We start from the raw sequence: 11,625 nt of genomic DNA on the forward strand, positions 1-11,625 counted from the left end.
TTTAAAACAGATTTTGAAAACCTTTTAAAACCAAACCAGAACAAAACCAAATTTTATTTTGAATTTAAAACCATTGAAAATAATTTTATTTGTTCGATACTTTTATTTTAGGGTTTTGTTTTTAAAATAAAAGACAAAGGGGATGGTTTATTATAAAAACCATATGAGAGGGAAAATAAGATATTTTTTTCTGTTAAAATCAGGGATGCCATGATGACTTGAAATGACACGGAGGAAAAAAAACAAGAAGCGGTGCAAAATCTAATTAGAGTTTTTCCAGGGCCGTTACAGTAAGCCCGCTGTAGCCCAGGTCAAAAAATATTGAATTGCTGGTTTGACTCAGTGTTAACGTTTAACAGACAGCTATAACCACATACATACAGGGCAGTCCCAGTCATTTGCCATCAGACATCGACCTTGTAATTACTTCCCTGATAAGCTGTGAATTGGCCATTGGGTGGCCTCAAAACACCTGCATATTTGATTTTTCTCCCACAAGACTGACCCCAAGTCTGAAGTCTTCTGTACGCATATGACCATCCAGCAACATCATTTGTTTGCTTTTGGAGTAATCTCTTTTATCTATGTGCGCTCTGGCTACTTCTGGATGCAATTTAAAAAAGCACCATTCATCTTGTTACCAACACAAAGCCTTAGAATGGCACTGCAGAAACTCTTACGTGTCTCAGTCTCTCAGATTATAAATAGTTTGGAATACCAAGGTTAGATATTTTCTCTATTGCAGAATTTCAAAGCTATTTTTTGATGAAAATTATTAAATATTTAATGGTCCAGAGATATCAATAGCAAATAGCAATATATCAGATGGTTGGCTTTGTGGTCCAGGAGAACCCGAGTATTTTGGACCTCCAAGGGTGTGTGGCCGCAGAACACCTGACATGATTTGATTTTTCTCCCACGCACTCTAGATACTTCTTAACGCATTACGTTGAGTATTCTTCAGGTTTCCATTTTCGTACCAACACCATAAGCCGCTCCTATGGCCCTACAGAAACTCTTATATGCCTCCGTTTTCCTGCTAATATGCACAGCCAAGGCAATCAATCCCGAAGCAGAAGCACTACTCCGATGGAAGTCCAGTTTGATTGGGGGCAACTTGCTGTCCTCATGGTCGATTGCCAACTCTACCTGCTCTTGGTTCGGCATCACCTGTGCTAGTGCCGGACATGTTGCCGAACTCCACCTTCCCAACATGGGTCTCCATGGTACGCTACACACCTTCTATTCTGCTGCGTACAAGAACCTTACCAAGATCAAGCTCAACAATAACAATCTAGTTGGCACCATCCCAGCAAACATATCCATGCTGCTCACGCTCACCTTTTTAGACTTGAGCAGCAACAATCTTGTTGGTGTCATCCCCTACCAACTCAGTAAGCTCCCAATGATTGTTGAGTTAGATTTGGGAAATAACCATTTGACCAGTCCAGACCCTAGCAAGTTCACACCTCCGTCCACCTTGACGTGGTTGTTTCTGGATAATAATAATCTCAGTGGCACCTTCCCACAATTCATTCTCAACCGCAGAAATGCGAGGATGAGGTCCCTCGATTTATCGGGTAACACATTCTCAGGGCCATTACCAGATTCACTGCCCGAGATGGTCCCAAGATTGAGGTATCTAAATCTGTCCTTTAATGGATTCTCTGGACCCATACCCTGCTCGCTCTCAAGGCTCCTAAAGCTCGAGACACTGGATCTCGGGAACAATAATCTCACAGGAGAAATCCCAGATGAGCTGGGGATGATATCTGGATTGCAAGAGCTTTTGCTGTACCATAGCTCACTTGGTGGGTCGATCCCAGCCTCACTAGGGCAGCTTCAGTTGCTAGAGGTACTGGATCTCTCGAACAATAATCTCACAGGAGAAATCCCGGATGAGCTGGGGATGGTATCTGGATTGCGAACCCTTGTACTGGGAAGAAACTCACTTGGTGGGTCGATCCCAGCCTCACTAGGTAACCTTACGAGTCTTCGGTTCATGTATTTATCACATAATCAGTTGTTTGGAGGTTTGCCACCATCATTTGCCAGGATGCCAGGATTAGTTGCGTTTGCAATACAGGACAACCGTATCAGTGGCACCATCCCCTCAGAGTTGTTTACAAACTGGACCAGTCTCGAATTATTTGATGCAGGGAACAACTTGTTAACGGGAAACATCCCATCACAAATGAGCTACATGCCAAACTTAATGTATATTATGTTATCAGAGAACCACCTTACGGGAATAATACCATCAAATATCGGCAATGCGTCATTGTTGCAGCACCTTGACATGAGCGCCAACCACTTCACTGGAATGATGCCATCAAGCATTGGCAATGCACATTATTTGCAGCACCTTGACATTAGCATCAACCACCTTGAGGGTGAACTTCCTGCAAGCATCACCTATCTGGTGAATCTTCTTATTCTCTCCTTGTCTGGCAACAAGTTCACAGGTATCCTTCCTAATGTTGACAGCAGGCAGTTGCCGGTTGTCAACGTGGCTAACAATAGCAGCTTCTCAGGAGAATCACAGTCTGTCTTTTGCCATTTAAAATATCTGCGACTCTTGGATTTATCAAATAATCATCTCTTTGGAGATCTCCCTCGCTGCTTGTGGAAGTTGAAAGAGCTACTGTCCTTGGATTTGTCGGACAATGCTTTCTCTGGGGAAGTTCCAACCTCAACTAACTGCAGCTCTTCACTTAGGTCGCTACACCTGTCAAAGAACAACTTCACGGGTTGCTTTCCAGCAGTATTGAAGAACTTCAAAAGCCTTGTAATTTTGGATCTCGGGAACAATAAGATTTCGGGTACCCTTCCTCCGTGGATAGGGGAAAGCATTCCCCTGCTAAGGATTCTTGGGCTGAGATCAAACATGTTCTATGGAAGTATTCCTTGGCAGCTATCACAACTATCCCATCTCCAGCTGCTTGTTCTAGCTGAAAATATGTTTGTTGGTACCATACCTGAAAGCTTTGTCAACTTCTCCTTGATGAGACAGACATCAATGATGCAGCCAGTTTTAATACTCAGCACAGACTATTTCCAACCTACATATTTTGACAATGGCCGCATGGAAATAATTTGGAAGGGACGGGAGTGCACCTTTGAGGGAGTAGATGCATTTGTGACTGGCATTGATCTCTCTGGTAATTCTCTCGTTGGTGAAATCCCTTCAGAATTGACAAATCTTAGTGGCATTCAGTTGCTAAACTTGTCCAGAAATTACCTATCTGGTGGCATACCGAAGGACGTTGGCAATCTAAAGTTGTTAGAATCCCTTGACCTCTGTTCGAACAAACTATCAGGTCCTATTCCTCCTAGCATATCAAACTTGATGTTCCTCGACACTATTAATCTCTCCAACAATCTTCTATCTGGAGAGATATATACCTACCGGCAGTCAGCTCCAAACACTTGATGACCCATCGATCTATAGCAATAATCTGGCACTTTGTGGTCCCCCTTTGAGAACTGTGTGTACAAACAATTCGAGTATTGCGACACCACTGGATGGAACAAAGGAACATCACCAAGACCGGCAAGACGTGTGGCTGTACTACTCGGTGATTGCTGGAGTTGTCTTTGGTTTCTGGGTATGGTTTGGAGCATTGTTTTTCTGGAAGATCTGGAGGGTTGCTTTCTTCAGTTGCATTGATGCTCTGCACCAGAAGTTGATGCAGAAGATGAAGAGTACCTGACAGTACGACCTTCTGCTTCACACTTGGCGTCTGAGAGTTTCCGGAAGTTCCATCAGACTTGCATTGTCTGCAATGGGCGTACATATATTGTCCAGATCATGCTCTTTGTTTTAGTTCCCAAATAAGTTGTAATGATCTGTTCCAATGTGAGCAAAAGTGGCCTATATTTGTTCTGAACTTTTGATGATACAGTTTCCTAGAGGCTTGTAATAGGTGTTTACTCTCTGAATTTTGTTAGTTGTAGTTATACTCTTTCAGTTATGTATGTGCCGTCGTCCCTGTTATATACATATTTTCTAGCTTGCTACAGATTCAATCTTATACAACTCTTGTATTTGTGGCATATCTTCTCTTCACACAATTAATGCAGATTCAGTTGTTTTACCACCAGTTGCAACAAAATTTTGATCAGAAATAAACCAGTTACAAATCACAGCACCCACTGAACAAAATACCGTGCATATCCGCATATCAGTTTGATCTAGCTGTATCCGCATATCAGTTCGATCTAACTGTTCACAACGGAGCAGCTCTTCCTGATCTCCCCCTCGGAGCCGGTCATGACCTGCACCGCCCCTAGCCTCGTCATCGACCGCCCGAACACCTGGAAGAACACCTCCTGGGGGCTGGACACAACACCAGCGATGTCGGCCCGCGCTGCCGCGTCAGTGACCAGAGCTGCGTCGGACTGGAGCAGGGCCCTGTGCTTGAGCACCGCATGGTAGTAGCCGAGGTCGAACGTGAGGAAGCTGCCGGGGTCCATCTCCACCGTGGTGTCATGGCCTCCCATCCTGCACTTGCGCTGCCGCAGGTTGGCGGCGTAGGCCGCATCGAGGGCGGGGCGGTGCCATTGGCTGCGCCGGCATATCCATAGAGGCGGTTGGCGAAGGAAGAGCAGTGGGCGATGCCGATGGTGTGAGCACCTGCACATCAAGCTCAAGTCAGAACACATAGTCAAAACTTGTGTGTTTCAAGTCTGTTATAAATTCTGTACTGCAGATTATATATAACATTATTCGTGATGATTCATTTTGGTGGGTTTAGTAACGAAGAAGGGCTGTTGGATTCTCAGCTACAGATCTCAGTCTGGATGGTATTGGGAGAACACACAATACAGCTTAGGCATAGCCTATTTCCAAAGTTGGCGCTAGATGCTGGCGTATGGAAGAGGAGACAGGATATAAAGCAAATGCTATCTGTTTGGACTTGATGGATAATAGAAATGGAGTAGACATGTAAGTAGTGAGCTTGGCATGGTCAGAAATAGTTTCCGTTCATAGGCAGGCATCAGTGACTCTGATTGTCAGTACCTGACAGCAAAGTGGCAAGAAGGACCGTGAAATGGCTTCCAACATTAGAGGAAGCAAGCGATATGATTGGGCAGGATCCAGCCAGGGGATTACAAAATTATCAACACCGGAGGCAACCAAACAAGAAATCTTGGGAGCAAAAGGTTTGAAGGAACCAAGAAAAGTTGGGAGCAGCATTTCAAGCAACAAGTAACAAACCGCGATGAAGTATTTATTAAGCTCGAATAACAGTGCTAAGTATTTGTAACATTTCTACTGAAGTCTGAAAAAGGTGTTTGATTCGACGTCGCAGTGTTCAGAAACTGCGGGAATCTGCCTATCTGGATTAAGAGGGACAGAGATAAAGCAACGATTCTTCGTGTTCATTCTTTTCTATGTCGCTCTCGACACACAAAGAATGGCTGATAAGGGACGGCCTTTCGTCGTGTCGGTGGCACACGTTTTAGTCTATGATCAGACATTAATTCAGACCTACGTGCGAGCTCCATTAGTGTAAGTGGCATCTGGTTATTAAGCTGGTATGTGCGTTGCGTGTATCACGAACCTGACAGCCAGACAAGGTCGCGCACGCCGAGGCCCTTGCGAGCGAACAGGGAGGCGAGCTGCGGGAAGTTCATCGCCGGCGAGGGCAGCTCCCGGAGCGCCTCCTGCATGCTCGACACCGTGCCGTCCCTCCTCCCCGTCGGCACGCGCCACGACGGCCCCCCCTGCACCGCACATGCACGTCAATGCTAATCCCAGATGATTGAGCGAGCGAGCTGAGCGGAAATGGGCCTACGATGGCGGTGACGGCGTCCCTGGCGGCGAGCGCGAGGACGTCGGCGCAGGAGACGACGCCGGGGCACGCCTCCTCCACCAGGGCCTTGACGCGGTCGATCAGGTCGAACCCCCGCAGCGTCAGGTTCGGCGGCGCGTCCTTCTCCGCCGCGCCGGCGCTGGTCGAGTTGAGCAGGATGGACCCGTCGCAGCCCTGCATGTACATGTCAGTATGAGACTCTATGAGTGTGACACTAACGCCCTGGGATTTGCGTCGAGTGTCGCACACGTATAGAATACTCATGCATATACGTACCCTGACGAAGCAGTCGTGGTAGTGCGTCCGGAGCAGCGCGGGGGCGACGGTGGGCACGCGGCGGACGTGCTGCCGGACGTAGTCGCCGACGATCCGCTCCGCCGCCGGGCAGCTCTTGTCGTAGAACCCCATCCTCAGCTGCTGCTGTTGTTGGCCGCCGCGCACGCGGGCCGCGCCTGCCCCGGCACCGACGAGCATGACCGCCGCTCCGACGAGGACCACCATCACTGCCGGCAATGGCACGGCGGCGGCGGCCATGGTGCGCTAATTACCACTCCGTTTTCGCTGCCACTCCTCCGATGGATTGTCTGAACTTCTGGAGTACTGATATGTGGCAACAGAAGTGCAGTACGTGTCTGCTACTTGCAGCAAGGTAAGTATCGCCGATCGATGCTGAAGAGTGAAGACTCGCATGTGTTATATACGCATGGCAGTGGAGGTAGTGCACTACCCGTGGGTATCGTTGTGTAGGTCCCGAGCTTACTTGGGGCTAACACCAGTGGCGTGAGGCCAGGCGTGGTGGCACTGTACATCGCAAGTTCGCAACACATCAAAGCGTGCGTGCTGCAACTGTTACATTTATTCCTTGCCTCCATATATATTCCGCGATACAGCCAACTCGCTGAAGCACGCACACTCACAAGTCACAAAGCATTGTTTTTTAACACAAGGCTATCCGGTTTTAAATTAATAAAGCCCTAAACGATCATGATGGGTACAACGTCTGATACAAAGAGAAAGAGAAACAACCTACGCTAAATAGGACTACTAGTAGGGTTGCAAGTGGCGTGCTATGTGGGACGGACTTGGTTTTGTGTAGTGCAATTTGTGTTAATTACCATAATTTGCGGGATTATACGGATAGATAGCTTGATCCCGTGAACGAAGGCGTAGACCACTATTGAAAGGGTGTGGCGCTGAAACTGACCGTAAAAAAACAGTGCACAACCATAACCCAAGGAGCTTAGTTGTCTCTGTGACTTGAGATTCTGAAGGAGGGGGGCTTTAAGGAGACGCATTCAAAGAGGGGAACGGTGCCCAAGAGTGTTGTTGTCATATGCACCGGTGACGGCCTTGAAGAGCTCGCCCGAGCCCAACCAGCACCCCCAAAACCCGATCGTGACACTCATCCAATGACACATGGAACCCACGACATGAAGAAGATATCACCAGCATCGCTTGTGGCATGAAGCCGACCCCTGGTGAAAGTATAGAGATGGTAAACCTAGAGGGGGTGAATAGGTTTCTACAGATTTTAATTCTTTCTTTGCAATATTAGGCTTTGCGGAATATAAAGGTGAGCCTAATGCAAACTAGGTGAAACAACCTATATGAGGATACAACTAACTCGAGCACGAAGGCTCTCACAGGCAGTTAAATCACAAGTAAGGAGTTCGGTTAGAGATAACCGATAGCACGCTGACACGAGGATGTATTCCCGTGTTCCATTCCTTTGCAAGAAGGTACGTCATGTTTGGAGGGGTGGAGGTCCCACGAAGGATTCCACACGCCACGAAGGCTCACCCTATTCTCCGGAGCCTATCCCACGAAGGAATAGCTCACTCACTTGTGGTAGACTTTGAGGTAGCCTCCAAACCTTCACAATCTTGCCCGGAGCAAATCCACAGCCCGGATGCTTCCGGACCACTCTTGCCCACCTAGGGTTTCCAAGGAACCCTAGAGAGCAAGCTTCTTGATGAATACAAGGGGGAATGAGATTTGGCTTGGTAGAACAGGTAGATCGGGTCCTCCTCTATTGATTCCCCGGAGGGATTTGAGTTTGGGTGGAGGAGGAGGGAGATCTGAGGCTTTTGGTGTTTCTAGCAATGGAGTATGAGAGAGAGAGCTCAAGAACAGCTTGTAGTGTAGTGCCTAACTATCCAGAGGTAGGAGAAGGGCTATTGATAGCGTCACTTGAAATATGGCCGTTGCTCACTTGACACATCAGCTTTCTCCCGAGAAACCCGGTCAACCGGACCACAGACCGGACAGCCCGGCGCAGAGGCCGGTCCGACCGAACCAGGGACCGGACCCGCCGGTCCAAACCGGGTGGCAGACCGGATCATGACCGGACCCTCGAAATGACGCGCAGTACTCCCTCCGGTTGCAATCAGCGCAGAACTCGGTTGGCTCCGGGGGCGCCCGGTCGGGAGCCCGGTCGGGCCGGGCCAGGGACCGGACCCGCCGGTCCAAACCGAGCGGCAGACCGGACCTCGACCGGGGACATCTTCATGTCTTCCAGTACGTCGCCCGGTTGGCGTCAGCGCAGGAGCCGGTTGGCGCCGGAGCGCCCGGCCCAGCGCCCGGTCGACCGGTCGGCAAACCGGAAGCTGCCGGCGCACGGGCCGGTCCAACCGGACCTATGACCGGCTTCCTGCTGGAGAACCCCTTTTGATTGTTGTCGAAGTGGGGGGTCTCCTTTAGCCTTGTTGTTCACTGATACACCATTTATGCCTCTTTGGCTAATACCTGGGATTATCTTTACAAACATGTATTAGGCCAAATACTCTAGCACGGTGTCATTGCAACCAAAATAATGGATAAGGGTAAAATACCCTTACAATCTCCCCCTTTTTGGTATACGATGACAAACCGAGCTAGAGTCACATATGGATATTATGATAAGCTCTAAACCTTGATTCCATATAAGATATTACGACAGCTCCCCCATAATATGTGCACTTGGAGAATTTTGCGTTTGAATACAAAGTGCACCATTTGTGGAATATGAGAAGCTCCCCCAATATCTTTAGGAAACAAGCATGGTATGGTAAAGTATATCAAGATATATAAGCATAATGCATGATCATCCTAATAGAGTGATTAAGCATACAAATAGTCGTCCATACACGAATTATTCGAAGTAGCAAATGGTTCTTGAGAAATAAAGGCAAATAAGCACAAGCCATATAAGAATCAAATAAAGCAACACCCATGGCTTGTGTCAACCAAAGAACCCCGTGATCCTAGACTCTACTCTCTTCTCCCCCTTTGGCATCGGAACACCAAAAAGGCGAAGAAAAGAGGAGAGACTCTATCGCACCCATCAATAGAACTCATGCCCAATGGAGTGTGAGCTCTCGCCATCGCGCTCGCCATCATCATCCTCATCACCTTCATCCTCTTCCTCTTCATCATCAGCAGCATCAGCACGGGCAGGAGCAGTCCTAGGAGGAAGACCACCATGAGCATACATGGAGAAGTCAAATTTCTGGATCATCTCATCGGTAAGGTGAGGCATCTTCCACTGAGGTGCTACCACAGGCTCCATCTCAGGTCCATAAGGAGGGACAGGGACATTCCTTGCAGTCATGAACTCAGTCTGTCGCCTCCTTGTCTCCTGTTTCAAAGCAAGACTCTGATGTGCAACATCATTGGTGTTCTTGCACATTTGCCACATGCTGGAGAAGAAGCGAGCGGCACCGCGCTTGGGGCGCCGAGAGTAGCTGGAACTAGCATCATGATCATGGCGTTCCTTGGAACGGCGCTCAGAAGGCATCATGGCAGGGACATCCGGATGTGTGTCCTGAACGGCGAACTTGAATGCTTCCATGATGATCCTTTCCTCTAGCGTGTTGATAGGAGGAGGAACTATGTAGTTGATGAGCCGCTGAACATACTGAGCATAGTTGGGAGTCATGCGGCCCAAAACTGAACGCTTCAGTTCACAGTGAATGAGATCACAACCATCAATCTTCCTTATCCTGTCAGGATGGCAATAGTACATCAGATTCAGGTGGTAGTTCCTGACTTCACTGGTGTCGCCTGACTTGCTGATGAGACTCTCACGGAACATCTTGGCAAGGACAAGGTAAGAGTAGTACATCCCAGAGATAGTGGGAGGCCCAGCTGTAGGGTTCGAGGGATAGCAAAAGGAGATGTCACCTTTAGCAAGCTTAGGTCGAGAATGAATCTTGAACCCTAGAGCAAGACCACCACCAAAGCCCATGGCTGCACAGAACTGAGAGTAGGTGCATGAGTACTTCTCCTTGCGAGTCATCCAAGTCATAGTGCGATCCTCATCATCATGGAAGAAGACGGCGCAATGGAACTGGCGGACTAGAAGGGGACAATAGGTGCTATCTGTTTGATCATCATCGGGCTTCAGGCATACAAGCTCATATAGTCCCAAACCCTTCAAGGTATCAACCACAAAGCGGTACTTTGTGGCTTCATGCAAGGCAAGCTCATCGGTGTTGATGGCCTTGGGCATCACAACAGCGCCATTCTTCATACACTCTCTAGTGTTATAGAAATCTTCCCAAAGGCGTGCTTGAGTCTTAGTCCAAAAGAACTTGTCCCCACCAGTGTAAGTCCGTTGCTCAAAGCGATACGGGTTCTCCATCCTCACACTTTGCCAATCACCATGATGTGTTGTACCCACATTAAAGTCTGGCACTCTTTCATCATCCTCTTGGGCGACGTGCTTGTCCTTCCTCTTACCACCAACTGTCTTGCTTCTTCCCCCAGCTGAGCTGCCAGTGTCAGTATTCTGAGGTGCTTTAGGGGGCATGCGGCCACTAGAACGGCGTGGTGGAGGCACCGTAGGCCTTCCTCTCTTGGCAACAGCGCCACGTTCTTCACCACTCCAACTATGTGTGAATCAGAAAATAGAGCGAGGATAGCAGTGGGGTAAGTGTACATGTCATCAGTAAGTAGGGAAGCCAAAAAGCATAGCATATATCCAAGTGTTTTGATGAGATTATGCGAAGAACTGGGCGATCCGGCGCACAGGCCGGTCCAACCGGACGACAGACCGGACGAGCCGGTTGTCAGTCTGGTTGACCGGGTGTCGTCGTGGTGAACAGACAGATGCCATTGGATGGCTTAAGTTGGGGCCAAATGGGCGCTAGAGGATTTGGGGGAGGGTTTTTGATTAGATAGGATGAACTTCCGGATGCTTTCCTCAAGAACTTAGCCAAGGCTAGAGGTAGAAGAAGAAAGACACAAGGAAGAACTCTGCTCTAGATCTTTCTCTTCATTGATCTCAACAGATTACAAGTTGGTGCATACAAGGTGACTTCTATCGGTTGCTGGTTACTCGTTACCCGTGTACGGGGTGTGCCCCCTCTCCTTATATAGGGGAGAGGGTGGCTTACAGGGGAAGAAACCCTAAGAAACCCTAATGGCATCTTTGACTAGACAAACTACTTTACAAAGTTACTATAATCATAAATGACGCCGGGGTCTTCTTTAATCAGGGAGGCTGACGTCCTCCGGATGCTTTCAGCGTCATCCTCTTCTTTATCGTCACGGCTTCGTTTAAAGCTACTTTGCTTAGCTCATCCTTGTCCTCTAGCTCTGGAGAGAATCTTTGACCAGTCTTGCCGACGTGCTACAGTGCACTTCTTACCGGTAGCCCGGTGTCTTCTTTATCTTGTTCCGGTATACCCCTCTGGGGGATACCGGCTTAGCTTTACTTAGCCAAACACTTAACTCCGCGCTCCGGTATAAACATTAAACCGGTATCTTGATGGCTCAAACCATCCGGTTTGGCATGCCTTTGGCATACCGGGGGTCATTCCCCAAC

General features: G+C 48.4%; 2 pseudogenes; one reads left to right on the forward strand and one right to left on the reverse strand.

Annotated features, from left to right (window-relative positions):
- Positions 1–1,000: 1,000 nt before the first annotated feature.
- Positions 1,001–3,869, forward strand: LOC124685885 (annotated as a pseudogene).
- Positions 3,870–4,061: 192 nt separating this feature from the next.
- Positions 4,062–6,353, reverse strand: LOC124685886 (annotated as a pseudogene).
- Positions 6,354–11,625: the final 5,272 nt, after the last annotated feature.

The sequence above is a fragment of the Lolium rigidum genome, chromosome 2 (genome assembly GCF_022539505.1).
Source record: "Lolium rigidum isolate FL_2022 chromosome 2, APGP_CSIRO_Lrig_0.1, whole genome shotgun sequence".
NCBI lineage: Eukaryota > Viridiplantae > Streptophyta > Magnoliopsida > Poales > Poaceae > Lolium > Lolium rigidum.